The sequence below is a fragment of the Microtus ochrogaster genome, unplaced genomic scaffold (assembly GCF_000317375.1).
Source record: "Microtus ochrogaster isolate Prairie Vole_2 unplaced genomic scaffold, MicOch1.0 UNK42, whole genome shotgun sequence".
In the NCBI taxonomy this organism is placed as follows: Eukaryota; Metazoa; Chordata; class Mammalia; order Rodentia; family Cricetidae; genus Microtus; species Microtus ochrogaster.
In genome coordinates, this window is record NW_004949140.1 from 2,428,766 (window position 1) to 2,443,435 (window position 14,670).

Below are 14,670 nucleotides of genomic sequence, written 5' to 3' on the forward strand. Positions count from 1 at the left end.
AACAGACAAACAAAAGTCCTGAGGGCCATAGTGCCTACCTGGTCATTCCCATGCCTTCCTGTAGGAGCCCTGATAAAGACCCTCTCCCTCCCCCAACCTGTAGGCTTTGAAGGCTCTGCTTGATGGGCTAGATGTGCTTGTTACACACATGGAAGCATTACCCCAGGAGATGGAATGTCCGAGTACTGGATTTGACGACTGTGGACCGTGACTTTTGGAGTGTTTTGGGCCGGTGGAGACATGTCCTAACTTTGGTGCGAAGAAATCTTTGAAAATGGTAACTGACCTCAAACTTGTGAATGGCAAGCTTGATGAATGCGCCATGTACTTGTTGCTGGGGGCCCAGCAGAGAAAATGTTCCGTTTGTCTATGCTGTCCAAGATTCAGATTTTGGAATCACCCATCTCCACTGTCATAGAGATCTTAAAATCTGGAGATCTTCACTGTATGTGGGAGCTGCAGCTGAGACATTTGTGGTAGAAGACAATGCTCCTCTTGGACGTTACCTGGGGCGGATGAGAAACCTTCACACACTCATTACCAATACCCTCAGTATGGATGATTCTGAAGAGCTGGAAGAGGAGTGGTAAGCACATTGCTCCCACAATTATCCAAATTTCACTGTTTCCAGCATCTCTATGTAAATGGTAGCTATATTCTAATAGACCACCTGACAGTGGCTCCGGTGCCTGAAGAAGCCCTCAGAGACCCTGTTCATCCCTTACTGCCACCTCTCACAGTCAGACTTGGATTACTTGCCCCAGTGCCTGAACCTTCCTGAGCTTAAACATCTGTACTTGAATTCTGTACTTTTATGTGAGGTATGGCTTACGGCACTGGGAATTCTCCTTGAGACAGTCAGAGCAAACTTGCTAAGCCTGAAACTGGAGAAATGTGGGCTAGACAATTTTGGGTTCATTACCTTCCATGCCTTCCCCGAGCCAATGCTTCCAGCTCATGAAGGTGAGTTTCTGTTGAAATTCTCTCTCTACCTATCATAAAGAAACTTCTACACCATACAGCCATGTTGAGCCAGCTGACCCAGGAGAGGTATCCTGTCCCTCTGGAGTGCTATGACCCCAGTGGCAAAGTACTTGTAGACAGATTTGACTAACTTTGTCCTGAGCTCCTAGATACTCAGATCCAAAAGACAGTCCAAGACTGTCTCTTTTGCTATAACCCTCTGCTATGAATGCTTTCACTCTTGTGTCTATGACCTGGAGAGTAGACATTGCCTTTACTCACAATAAATTGAAGTTTGCTGGTTAGTGCTGAGATATGGAAGCCTTGTGTGAGGGATGGATGAAATCCTCCCTGGAATTATTGCAGCTTGAGACTATTCCCCACAGAGGTCCCCTACCATGAGTAGCTGTACCTTTCTGTCAATTGCATATAATAAATGTGCTGTGCTTCTGGAAAAAATAATTAGATTAAATATAATGAAGTCTTTAAAGAGACAGTAAAAGTAACATAAAAGAAAAAAACTATGTAAAGTTGCAATCACACAGGAAGTCTGGATCCTGTATGTTATTGTGTTGATTTTGAATCTTTTGATTCAAAGAAGCAAAGGACAGCTGCTAAGAGACCTGGAACTGAAAAGGGGGCTGTGGAAATAAACCAGCCTATATACTTTAAGAATGCCTTAATTTTAAAAAAGTCAAAAAATGTATTTGTCAACTGGAAATCAAAAATGCTTTGGAGAAGAGGTTTTGCTTTTGTTTCTACAGGAAGAGGCTGTGGATTCGTTCCAGGTTAATTTAGATCGGGCGAAACCTTCTGAAACTTGACAGGTAATATCTATCAACAAAGGTTATAACTGATCTTCCCAGGACTTGGCCATTATCTCAGATTTTCTCTCTGGGATCCTAAAAAATATTTTGCCCACATTCAGTAGGAAGCAGTCTAGAGAACACAATGTCCACATTCCCAAGAGAAAACGGAGGTATGGGTGGTCTTTGGTTATTTTGTGGCTCATGGATATTTGTTATAGTTAGGGGACTATAGGATAAAAAGGCAACTATTAATCTCAGATATTTTGCATTAATGTGGTTTTTGATATAATGATACAAATTCAAAGTCAACTTTGTTACACTGTATATATGTTTTCACTCTTTTTTTAAAGGACTTTTGAATATTGATACAAATTTAAGGTAATTTTTGTGACAGCACACTGTATCTATGTTTCTACACTTGTTTAAGGGATTTTTGTGTATTGATAATAATTTAAGGTTATTTTTGTTACAACATATTGTATATATGTTTTTGCTCTTGTTTAGGGTGTTGTACCTATGCAGTTTATTTAAAAATGTAAGGTAAAGAAACAAACATAGGTCAATACTTAGTCATCTACAACAATCAAATTTGTAGATATGCTAATCATGCTTTCCACATTATAAGGAAATATATTTTAGGTAGACAGATGATCTTCAAATTTTTCAAAGACCTACAGAATATAGCATTTAAAATGTTTTGTTAATTTAGAGATTTTCATGGCAAGGGGAAACATCTATTTCTGGCATCACCAGTTTACTTCAGAGATGATGGGGACTGAAGAAACTCTTTATGGAGTTTGCTGTCATTGTGACAAGATTAGCCATTTAGGCAAGAAGCTGCTCTTGTTTGGACTGCTTGACAGTATATTGTATAAACTGTACATGCAGGACCCACAGGAAAGGACCAGTGACCTTTGTCATTCTGAAAAATGTGGCATGGTCCTTCAGGATTCCTGCTTCACAGAAGAAAATGTGAGACATTTTGAAGGACATGGAGGAACGTGACTGAAAACTGCCAATATAGGCAGGACAGTCTTGCAAATTTCTTGTTTCTTTGAAAAATCTTCCAGATACTATGGGTCTATAGGCTGAAGATGGATGACCCAACATTGCAAAGGAACTTTAGGTGACTGTCCAGGTAGTCAGACGTCTCTCTCTGTCATTTCTAGAGTTTGTTTGCAATGCACTTTTTGTTTACTGAAATAATAATATCTTTCTGGTATCTTTGATAGAATTGAAGACTTGATAGTTATAGTTTCAGTTTTACTTAGATATGATAGTATGTAAGTTAGTTATACAATTTTGGATTTACTAAGACGGGATCAGACACAAATTAATTGGAATTCAGTACATTGTGAATGTAATCGTTACTTGATAATTTGTTCTTATTGTGTACAGTCTTGCTGTGTTCAAGTTAAAACTTTTCATTTTCATTTAGAGAGACAAAAGAGAAATGTTGGGGAATTTTATTTTTAGGTGTGTGACTTTTGTTTATGCTGCATTTGTTTAATTCTCTGAAGCTGTGTTACTGTGCCTGTCTAAAACACCTGATGGTCTGAAGCACAATTAATAAAAACTCAAGAGACATAAGAGCGAAACAGTCAGCCACTGTTTTTTACTTCTACCTCAGTCTGAAATGACTGTCCTGCCTCCAGGAATCTCAGAATGAACCTGAGACAGAGAAGTGTCTCCTCCTGCTTTATAATCCTCTCTAGTTTTGGGATTAAGAACATGCACCACTACCGCCTGGTTTCTGTGGCAAGCTAATATGGGTACTGGGATTAAAGGTGTGTGTCATTGCTGCCTGGTCTGTAAGGCTGGCCAGTGTAGGTATTTTACTTTCTTGATATCCCAGAAAGCCTTATTTATTAAAATACAAATGAAATTCCACTACAGTGATCCTAATAAAGAGCTGAATTGCCAATAATGAGGCAGAAGCAAGAATAGGCAGGGCTAGCAGGCAGAGAGTATAAATAGGAGAAATCTGGGAGGAGAGAAGGACATCAGGGGCCAGTCACCCAGCTACCCTGTCACCTAGTAAGAAGGAAAGAAAAGTATACAGAAATAAAGATAAAAGCCCAGAGGCAAAAGGCAGTCAGGATAATTTAAGAAGAGCTGGCAAGAAACAAGCCAAACTAAGGCCAGGCATTCAAAAGTAAGACTCAGCCTCTGTGTGTGATTTATTTGGGAGCTGGGTGGCAGGCCCCACAAAAGAGCAAAAGATCTTACTATAGCCTACAATTATTGATTCAAACAATATAGATTATTTGTGTAATATGGAATATATTATAAAAGTAAAACATTGCGATAACATCAACTAAATAAGCATATGCATTTTAACAAACTAGACAGAAAAAATAGAATGAGGAACCCCAACCTTATTTATTACCCAGGTATGTGACACATACCTTTATTCCCAGCTTTTAAGGTGTGTTTGTCGGGGGGGGAGGGGCAGACGCAGGTGTATTTCTGGGAGTTTGACACCAGCTTGCTCTCCATAGTGAATTCCAGACCAACCAGGTCTGCATATTAAGACTTTGCCTCAAAACAGAAAGAGAGGGGGGAAGAAGGGGGAGAGAAGCAACAACAAAAACCCAACAAGAAAAAACTTATTTATTGAATTAGTGACAAAATCTTCTGAAACCTGGAGAGATGACTGTTCAGAGTGATAAAGCACAAAAACTTAAAATAGATTAAACATAACAATATCTTTTTTTCTCTTTACCTTTCTTTCTTTTTTCTTTTTTTTCTGGTTTTGTGAGACAGGGTTTCTCTGTGTAATAGCCCTGGCTGTCTCAGAACTTGATCTGTAGACCAGGCTGGCCAAGAACTCACAGAGATCTGCCTGCCACTGCCTCCAAGTGCTGGGTGTAAAGGCATGTGCCACCACTCCCAACATTACCACGAGGAAGTAGGATCTTCGAAAGTTCAAGGTCAGCCTGGACTACAGAGTGAGTTCCAGCACAGCCAATACTCTATAAAGAAACCCTGTCTTGAGAAAGCAACCACCCAAACAAAACAAAGAACTTCCTTAGACTGGTAAACACTGAGCACGAGTTCATTTACTCAAGGTAATATTATAATAACTTGCTAATCAGTCATAATGGAAAAATAATTAAACTGTGATATCAATAAGATACACTATAGAGAGAAATATAAAATATAGAATTTTTATGAGATTTGAGTCAGGTGAGTTTGAAACAAGAGTCCTAAAAGAGGTTTTTATGAAATCTTTATGAAGAAATAGTGTAAAAAAATACAAATGATAAAGTAATCCAAGGGTGTTTATTAAAAGGAAAACCAAAGCTTATCTTTGATTCTCACATTCAGTACAATTGACAGTGCTTCTGGTCACCAAAACATGCAATACTTTCTCCATCAGATACCAACTGAGTGTCATTCAATGTATCTCCATTCTGATAGCAATTGGAGTGTGTGCAGAACTCTTCATATTAAGGGCTCAGTTTCACAGTTGCTGTCTTCCATTCCAAATGCCCACCAAAAGTCCCAGGTTGTGAACTGTGATCATGGCTGGCGAGCTATAATCTGTGTTCTCCTGTTGCCCTAATAAGATTTTTTTTTAAAAAAAGAATGCTTTGTAGAGCTCAGAAAAACACTGTAGTTAGATTTACACATTTATCATAGAGAAAATAACAATATATACAGATGAATAGCTAGATGTAAAAGGCCCTTTGGGCAAGGTATATAAAAAGGGTTTTATAGCTTTCTTACCTTCTCTATGTGTTCAGCAATGTGGAAGCTTTCTTAAATCATTTTGGAAGCATTAATGGTAGCTTTCAAAGGTCAAGGATGGGACAAAAAGTTCCAGGGCATTGTTTATTCCCCTAGCAATAACCACATCCTGATAATGTCTTGGAGCTCCCACGCATCATTTATCTCATTTGTGTATAAAGTGATACTTTTCACCTTGAACCTTTCAATGGTTATAAAGCTGTAGTACCGATACAATGATCATCAAGTACAACTACCATGTAAGACAGTAACAGAAAAAGGAGCACAGTAACTACAGTCAAAAACTACAAAATTATGATAGTGAAATTTTAATATTTCTCTTGATAATAAGTTCTTACAGTAAGCACTTTATGTATTAACTATCTTAGTTACAGTTCTATTGCTGTGATTAAACACCATGACTAAGGCAATGGACGTATAAAGGAAGCATTAAGCTGGAGACTTATAGTTTCAGAGAGTTTGATCTTCATGATGTGGCATTTGGTGGCAGGCAGACAAGTCAATAGAGCGGTAGCTGAGAGCTTGCATCCTGATCTACAGGTAGGAGTCAGAGAGAGAGACTGGACCTTGAGAGGGGTTTTTGAAGCCCCAAAGCCCTCCTCATTGATACATTTTCTCCAACTAAGTCATACCTCCTAATCCTTCCCAAATAGTATACCAACTGACTATCAAGCATTCAAGAATATAAGCCTATGTGAGGGTATTCTCATTCAAACAACTACCTCATTAATAGACAAAATTCTCCAACCAAAAAACATGTGACAGTCTTTAAAAAGGAAAAAAAAATACAGGATCAGTCAAACTGGTGGCACTTGTCTTTAATTCCAGCAATCATGAAACAAAGGCAGGTGGACATCTATGAGTTCAAGGCCAGCCTGATCAACATAGCTAGTTCCAGGACAGCCAGGGTTATACAGTGAGACCCTATCTCAAAAATATAAGAAAACAAAAAACCTAAACGCAACTGCAAGCAAACAAACATTAGATCCAATGACATGCTGCCTACAAAGAGACTCATTTCAGTTTTAAGAAAACATATAGCCAGGAGGTAGTGGAACACATCTTTAATCCCAGCACTCAGGATGCAGAGGCAGGAGGATCTCTGTGAGCTCGAGGCCAGCCTGATCTACAGAGTGAGTTCCAGGACAGCTAGGGATGTTACCCAGAGAATCCTTGCCTCGAAAAACCAAAATAAAAACATAAATACACAAAACAATAAAACAAAAATCCCATATAGATGATAGAGATAGAATGTGATATTCCATGTAAATTAAAACTAAAATCATGATGGAATGAAAAATGATCGTCTATGTAAACAGAATTCAAGAAGAGAGAACAACTATATTTTATCTGACAAATACACTTTAACTCCTAAAATATAATAAGAGACCAATAATGTGTCATCATATAATTAGAAAATGAACAAATTTTCAAGAGAAGATAACCACTACAAATATATATGCAACAATCATGCCAGCATATATATATATATATATATATATATATAATATGAAAATGTTCATTGAAATGAATAAAAATAGTATTAAAAAGACAACACTACTTTACATCAATGGTTTTATTATCAAGCAGAAAAACAATAAAATAAAGAATAGAGCTGAACGTATTACAGAACAAACATATTGAACAGATACATATGGGACATTCCATACAACTGTAGTCGAACAGGCCTTTCTAATCATATATGGAACATTCATTATGATATGTCATATTTTGGACCATGTGAAAATATTAACACATTTAATACTGTTGAATTTAACATAATTAACACTAAATATGGGGTAGGATGTAGTGATTGGGAAAAACTGAAAATTTACAGGCTTGTGAACAGGAAACAACATATTCCTATTCAAATGGATTAGAGAAGCAATAAAAGAAAAGAAATTAACTTGAGATAAAATGTAAATGGAAGCCCAGCATGGTAGTTACGTGCTTTAATTTCAGCACTTGAGGGTCAGAGGCAGATGGACCTCTGTGAGTTCAAGGCCAGTCTGATCTACAAGAAGTGAGTTTCAAGTCAGTCAGAACTGTGTAGTATTACTCTGTCTCAAAGAGGGGGCTTGGAAGGGAGAATGGGAGAGAGGGGAGAGGGAAGGAAGGAGGGAGGAAATAGGTTTCTGCATTGCCTCAAGATTCTACCTGAAAGATACAGACACAGCCTGAGATCATATCTGTAAACAGAATAACGTTTACTCTCTAACTGACCATCTCAGTGATACTCTGTTATTAACAACGGAGAACCTTGGAAAGGGCCACATTAACTTCCTGGAATTAAATATAGACAAATGTTTGAAAACATTTAAAAGTCTTTCATGATAATCTCAACAGCTTAAGTATAGAAAGCACCTGTTTTAATGTAATAAAGGCCATATGTGCATATGAAAACGTCATGGTTCTCATCATTTCCAGTAGAAGAAGGATGGACGCTTTCTCATATAATATAAGGAAGAAAACATGATCCACTCTTGTCACTACTACTTGGTGTAGGGCGAGAAGTCCTAAACAGAATGGTAAGGCAAGAAAAAAATGCATCCAAAAATGCTTTAAAGGAGTAAGCTTGTATCAGTTTACTTATAGCACAGGGCTTATTATAAGAAACTGCAAGAGTAGCCGGGCGATGGTGGCGCACGCCTTTAATCCCAGCACTCGGGAGGCAGAGGCAGGCGGATCTCTGTGAGTTCGAGACCAGCCTGGTCTACAGAGCTAGTTCCAGGACAGGCTCCAAAGCCACAGAGAAACCCTGTCTCAAAAAACCAAAAAAAAGAAAAAGAAAAGAAACTGCAAGAGTGCATCAAGAATATTGTTAGACCTGGAAAACAGTATTTCAAAATCAGCCTAAGGCTGGGTGCCATGGCACCCATCTTTAATCCCAGAGGCAGAGTCAGGCAGATGTCAGAAATTTTGAAACCAGCCTGGGTCTACATAGTGAGTTTCAGAACAGCCAGGGCTACATGGTGAGGCCCTGTTCCAAAACAAATCAACATGTAAAGCAAGTTGTATTTCTAAATAATAACAACAAAGACTCTGAAAGAATAAAGAAAACTCCATTTATCATGCAAGATTAACTGAACCAGAAGCTCTTAACACTGTAAACTCTAATACATTAATAAACCAAAGAAATGAAAAGACCTGTTTACATGTGAAAAGAATTACTATTATTTAAAATGTTACTTCTACTTAAAGAAACCCACAGACTCAGTGTAAACTTTATCAAAATTGAAAAGGCCTAACTTGACGTCAGTGCAGTCATGACAGGCTGCAGACTAACAATACTGGAACTCTAGGCCTTAGCTTTACAATCACCAGAAAAAAACCACAGATTGTACCCTGTGGGGGACCAATCAGGATTGAGACAAACACGTACTAGATGTTCTAGAACATTAAGAATAGCTTATCTAACTTGTGTAGAGGTTGCCAATTTCCTTGCAGCAACACCAGTACCAATCCCTGTTTGACAAGTCTCCTGTTACCTCACTCTTGTCCATTCAGGAGTTTAACCCCCATCTGAATCTAGAATTCCCCTACCCCCAATCCTTTACTCCTTAAAAATTCTGCCTCAGCTAAGGTCAGGGCTCCCTGATCCAAAGGCTGTGTTGGAATGGTCGGAGAGCCCAAGTTCAAGCTTGCAATAAAGGTTCTTTGTTTTTGCATACACACTTGGACTACTCCCAGTGGTCTCTTGGGGGCTTGTGACATGGTCATAGCAAAAATTCCACCGACAGTTTTCAACAGAAATAGAAAAAAAAAAACAATCATTAAAATTGTATGGAATTATAAATGACTTCAAATAGACAACATTATATTGAGTGAGGAGAATAAAACTGGACACAGCATGTTACATAACTTCTAAATATACTTCATAGCTATAATAAAATGAAGGAAGGCTCATTTCCTCAGACTTAAATAACAATTCAATTTCCTATGAGAGTATGGATTCAGCAAGGATCTTTTTTATTCTGTCAAAGCTTTTTGTCACTAAGATACTAAGATTGTATCAGGATGTAGCAGAGGTTGCCTACACATTTTCTTTGGTTTTATCTTTTGTGATTGCAAGCCTCCTCTCCTATGTCACTGCTGACACCAATCTCTTGCCTCTGGCAAAAAATGTCAGTTTTAGGCATATGGGGGGTTTTCTCTCAACCTTCTGAAATATGACCCATCTGTGGTTTATTTAAGCAGTAATATATTCTTCCTTTCTCTTCCTGAACTTACTGTGGCTTAGGCAAATGAGATGGAAGGGAAGTGAGATGTATAATATGTGAAATATGAATAGTACGGAAGGTAATTATAATTAGTATAATGGTAGCTAACAGTGACAGAGCATTTACTGTGTCCCAGGCTTTGTTCTCAGTATTTGACCTGCATAATTACTTACTCATTGCAACAGTGATTAGACAGATACTCCTATTATTGTCTTCAAGCTATATCAAATATTTTAAGGCTCATAGAGGTTAAATAGCTTGGGAAAGGTTACAGTTCTAGTGGATGTAGAGGTAAGTATTTCAGCCGAGACCTGGTTAACTCTAGCCTGAGTCTCAAGCATGAAACTACTTTATATGATATGCAATTGCTTTGTTCAAATGAGACTATAAATGTGGCATTGCTTTAACAACCTAGACGAACTATCAAAATGGAAGGGCTTATTATGACCCAAATGATTAGCTGAGCCTATCACTATTTATCCAGATGCTTGGCAGCATGTAGACAAAGCCTAAGGCCATAATGAACCTTTGCCAAGCAGCAAAGGCTTAAAGGCAATGTAAACTAATTGGTGATGTGTCTTTATTTCTAAAGCGCCAGGCAAAGCTTCTCAGTGCTGCTTCTTAACAGCATGCCCTTCACTTTTAAGTAACTGCACCTGTTCTGCACCCCAGAGACATTACATAACTCCAGGACATTTGTGATTATTCTCCAGAATTTAGTTTGTTGGACAAACATTCATTGGGCATTGTATTATGAGAGATGCATATGGATGGGCCATTTGTATATTCAGATTGTTCTAAAAATCTTTGGGGTTTCAAAACTTGTCAAATACAGTGATGCAAAAGATGATCTATGGCCTAAAGAAAACATATCCTTGGGCTGTTCATTCACTTTCCTTTATCCTACAATAGTTCAGCACTTTTGAGATATTCAGCATACCTTGGAGATACACTGCACCTATCTCACCATATTGAGTAACCAAAGCAAGTACAAAATTTGAAATACTGGTGTGCTGGGTAGTTTCGGTCAACTTGATACATACAGACTATAGTTATCTGTGGGAAAGTAACCTCAGTTAAAGAATTGCCTCTATCAGCTTGGCCTGTGCTCATATTTGTGAAGCATTTTCTTGATTGTGATTATTGTGATTGTGGCAGGCCCAGCCCACTGCGGGTGATACCACTCCAGGGCAGGCAGTCTTGGGAATATAAGAAAGCAGAGCAAGCCATGTGGAGCAAGTCAGTAAGCAGTATTCCTCCATGGTTTCCGCTTCAGTTCTTGCCTCCACGTTCCTACCTTGAGTTCCTGCCTTAATTTCCTTCATGATATACTGTAAATGAATGCGAGATTGAACCCTTTCCTCCCCAAATTGCTTTGGGTTGTGATGTTTTATCACAGCAATGTAAAGGAAACTAGAACAACTGAAATTTGTGGTTTGGACGTAAGAGCTCCGGCCTAAATCCATCATTAGTTTCAGGAATTAAAGATGCTAGGAAAGAACCCAGTGTGATGGTGCATGCCTTTAATCCGTTCATTAGGGAGGCAGAGGCAGGAGGGTCTCTGTGAAGTTGGAGCCAACCTGTTCTATATAGTGAGTTCCATGACAAGCAGAGCTACCCAGTGAGACCTTGCCTCAAACAAGCCAAGCTAAGAAGCGCTAGGAATTTAATTAGTGTCACAGGTTTAAATCATATCTCCCCTAATCTGTATCTCTAGAGAGCATCCTCCTTGACTCAGTAATGAACTAAGTAGCTTTCCTTTGAGGCGTTCCTGATATTTCAAACTTCTTTGCTTATAAGAGAGGGGGATAGGGAACATAGTGCTTAGCGTACAGTTTTGTATGTTTTCATCATAGTCGCTCATAACTTTAACCGTTTTTCTATCTTGGATGAATTGTGTGTGGAGTGTATGTATGTGTGCGCATGTGCGTGCATGCGTGCGTGCACACATGCTTAAAATCTAGCTGTGCTCATTAAATAGAGAGTTTCAAAATTTCATGTGGAAGTTGGGAATGTATCTATCATATATCATAGAATGAATGAACATCCCTGCTTTCCCAAGAGTGAAGAAGTTTTTCAGGAGAGTAACTTCCAGTTTTACAGTCAAGAGAGTCCTAGGAAACCGGGGCAAGTTTCTTTTCTTTTCTTTTTCTGAGACAGGGTTTCTCCGTAGCTTTTTGGTTCCTGTTCTGGAACTAGCTCTTGTAGACCAGGCTGGCCTCGAACTCACAGAGATCCGCCTGCCTCTGCCTCCCGAGTGCTGGGATTAAAGGTGTGCGCCACCACCGCCCGGCTCAGGGCAAGTTTCTTAATGTAGTCTTTTTTTAATAACGCACACACAAACATGAACACATGGAAACACACACACACACAAACCTATTTTGTATATATGAGCATTTTGCCTGCACGGTATGTCTGTGTAGTGCACACAGTATCAGCAAAAATCACAAGAGATCATCAGATCTCCTGGGACTGGAGTTTAAGACAATGATAAACTGCCATGTGGGTGCTAAGAATTGAACCTCAACTAGGCAGTGGTGGCACACACCGTTAATCGCGGCACTCCTGGGTACAGAGGCAAGTGGATCTCTGAGTTCAAGGTCAGCCTCGTCTAAAGCTTGACTTCCAGGAGAGTTAGGGCTATGTAGAGAAACCCTGTCTCAAAAACCAAAATCAAACAAACAAAAACAAACCAGATCTTGAACCCCAGTGCATTGGTTGCTTTTAACCTCTGGGCCACCTTTTCAGCTTCTAATTTAATTTTTAGTGTTTTTCTTTCATATCCAAAACAGAATAAAGCAGATACTGGGAAGAAATATTACATTTCATTGTTTAAAAGAAAATTTTAGGAGTTGAAATGCAAATAGAAATATGGTAAGATGGCAATGTTTAGTTAGAAATGGAAAAGAAAACAGAAAAAACAAAACTTTCCAAATTAGTGTACTATGTTCAGTTTTTTTTTTTGTTTGTTTTGAGACAGGATTTCTCTGTGTATCTCGGACTGTGTTGGAACTCACTGTGTAGACCAGCTGGCCTTGAATTTACAAAGATCCACCTGCCTCTGCCTCCCTGAGTGCTAGGATTAAAGGCCTGCACCACCACTACCACCCGGCTCAATGTACCATTTTTATGTATCTCATAGGAGAATGTGCCTTAGAAGCCAGGCTGCATTTAACAAAGTATTTATCCCCAAAGAGTTTAAGACCTAGCTGACCAAGCTTATTGAAGCATCTGGTCCGAAGGTCACACGGGGGCAATAAATTATAACATAATCAGGTTGGATGTTCAGTGAGGCAGGACAAGTAGGCCAGTGGGGGCCTTGAAGTGAGTACTTCACATAGGGGTAGTGAGCGACATTAGCACGTTTGCAGCTTTTAGTGTGGCTGGAGGTCACTTTTACATGGACGCGTGGGCCTCACAGGTGTGCAGACTTTACAAAGCAAAGTCACAGGCCAAGAAGGTGCTTGCTACAACACCCATGCTGATAGAAAGTTGAACTTTGTGCTCTCATATTCCTATTCGGTTTTATTGATCTTTGAACTTTCAGCTTCATTTCAAATGTGTTTATTTTTCACATGTAATTCATTTCTATATTAAGGTATTGTATAACATCATCCCTGGAGAGACATGAACAGACATCTACTCAGTCTGGGTAGGAACTGTTGGCAGATCAAAGTAAGATTTATCACCAAGGTCGAATTTGGTGAACTGTTGCGTTTCATTGGGTTACTTGCAGGGGAAAGGATGAGAGGTTAATTACAAGAGCAGAAACGACTCCAAGGCAGCTGCATCCCCCAAGCCCACTCCAGCGTGGGGAACTCATTACAGCTATAAGCCAGGAGCACACTGCCCAACCTGTAGGCAGCTCAGCAGGTTTGGAGAGTGCCCTTTCCAGATAGTCCAACTGGTCTGAGCTTCTATTAGTGTATCTATCTGATCTCTGCCTTTTTGAGATAGCTCAGCTTATCTGGGAATCTTCTAGGCATCTCAGCTAGTGTAAAAGGGTTTCTCAGCAGTTCTTACTGCTTACATGTGTATGCAATGGTGGGGGTCCAGTGTATCTGGCCAGTTTTGGGAACCCCTGAAGCCTTTGTATTATTTCCTGAGTGTAATGAGCCAGATGAATTGTTTCACACTCTTTAGTACATCCGGTATTTTTAAGGGATTTCCCTCCTAGATGGAGGTTGATTTGGTAGGGAATGGTTACAATACATAAGGGTAACCAAACTTCATGGTATTGTCACGAGATTTTAAAGAAGACTTAGTACTATAAAGCCCGGTATATAAATATCTCAGCAAAGTGTTGCTTTTCTTTCCTTTGAGACAATATGTTTCTATGTAGCTCAGAATTATCACAAACTGAGTAGTTGCTCTAGTAGCCTTGAAGTTAAGACCCTCCTGCATCAGCTTACTAGACTCACAGGCATGAACTACTACATTCAACAAAGGTAAGATTATGACAATTCTTGAAACTGTGTATGTGCAAAGTATGTAGCTTTCTACTCCCATGACTGCAGCCGGAGTCTGTTGCCTTACAGAATGGCTAACCCACCTCAGCTGCTAGTTTATAGCCACCAGAGCACACAGTCCTCCTGAGTCCAGCTTTTTCACGTCTATCTTGTTTCTTTCATTCTGCATCACCCCAAAACCATGCAGATTGTAGAAAGGTACTTTCCTAAATCTAAATTTAAAAATATAACACTCAGCCCTGTAAGGGAGCCCGGGAACCTTCAGCTTGTGCTGCAGGGGTGCCTGTGCTCTCCTAGATCTAGCCCCACCTGCCCGGTTTTTCCTTTTGTTCCCGGATCATCCGGCTGCCAGACGGCCCTGTTTAGGTACTGAGGAGTTCCATCTGGAAGGGTGAGTGTGTGCTATACAGGGGCGAATTGTCCCGGAAGAGAGCACAAACCCCCCTCCCCCAGCTC

The 14,670-nt window shown here is 39.5% G+C and overlaps 1 pseudogene; it reads left to right on the forward strand.

Moving 5' to 3' along the window:
* Window positions 1–274: 274 nt before the first annotated feature.
* LOC113458522 lies at window positions 275–1,192 on the forward strand (annotated as a pseudogene).
* The last annotated feature ends 13,478 nt before the right edge of the window (window positions 1,193–14,670 follow it).